Here is a 1,341-nt window from a genome sequence, read left to right as displayed (position 1 = left end):
GAAAGCGGCTCCCTGGGCTGCGCCAGCGATGGGTATGGCATGGCCACTAGCAGCGGCAAGAGCAAGCCCCATGGGTTTTACCCAGATTTTGGGTGTCCCGGGTGCAGCCCCCAGCCCGGGTCCCGCAGACACCCTGTGACGGCAGCCAGCGAGCGGGGCCTATCCTGCCTTCTGCCCCATCTGCGATGGCAGGCAGGCGGTGATGCCCCATGGTGTTTGCGGGTGACCCCTAGCACGTCCCCCCACCCCAAGTGGGGCTGCAGCTGTGGGTTGGACCCAGACCTGGGGGGAGTCCGAGCAAGCGAGGGGTGCGGGGAGCTCCGGGGACGGCACGATGGGACTTCGCACCCTCTCAAAGAGGGTTTCCTCTTCCTCTTTTTCTCAGACGAATCTCACTGAAGCGGTAAAACCTCACATTTCCTACTGTTTCATAATATTTGCTGACTGTAGTGTCACAACAACCGTACCGGATGAGTGGAAAGAAAATAAATGCTAGAAAAATAAGCCTGCGTGGAGGCACGTGGGAGTGCCGAGCCCTGACGGCTGCGGGGCTCCCAGCCGGCACAAACCCCTCGCTCACGCTGATGCTCCTGGAAAGCAGCGGAGAGTCAAAGGGAAACCTTTCTGCAGCCGTTGCCCGGCCCCACTGCCCGGCCCCGGGCTTGGGGAGGAACCACGGGGTTTGGCAGGGCTGTTGGCGGCGCCGGCGGTGCCGGTGGTACTGGCAGTGGTAGCGGTGGGCTGCACACCCCGGTGTGAAGTGCTGGACGGGGCTGCAGCACGCTTTCACCGCCGCCTTGACCGATGCGTTAGGAGCATCTGAAAGCGAGGGGCATTTTGCATTTCAAGTCATTCCCCACCTGCCACCCCCAAAGTGCTGTCAGGGCCCTGCCTGGGGTCCGGAAGAAGCCCCTGAGCCTGGGTAGGAGGCATTTTGGCAAAAAATAAGAAGAAGAAAAAGAAAAATAACGTGGGGGAAGCCATCAGCCTTTGCTCCCATCCTTTTGGGAGCCGCCTGGCCACGCTGGTTGAGCAAAGGGCTGGCGCGGCAGCTCTGCCTTCCTCTCTGCTTGCCTTGCAAGGCTCGAGCGGGCTGGACTCGGGGCTCAGCCCACCCGGGAGCCCCCTCTGGGCCACAGGGTGCGATTCAGGGCTGGTGGAAAGGCTGTCCCCCCGCGGAGGGACATCCTGGATGTCTCCTGTCCTTGCCACAGCTGGTGCTGGTAACCGGCATCACCTTTCCTTCGTGCTGGGAAAGCAAATCTGCTTGAAGAGCTTCCTCTGCTTTTATTTGATTTCGAGCTGGGACAGTCCATGCGCTGGTGGCCTCATGGTCGCTCC

This window comes from Charadrius vociferus, unplaced genomic scaffold, assembly GCF_000708025.1.
Source record: "Charadrius vociferus isolate BGI_N301 unplaced genomic scaffold, ASM70802v2 scaffold549, whole genome shotgun sequence".
Classification (NCBI taxonomy): Eukaryota; Metazoa; Chordata; class Aves; order Charadriiformes; family Charadriidae; genus Charadrius; species Charadrius vociferus.
Note: the sequence above shows the minus strand (reverse complement) of the source record.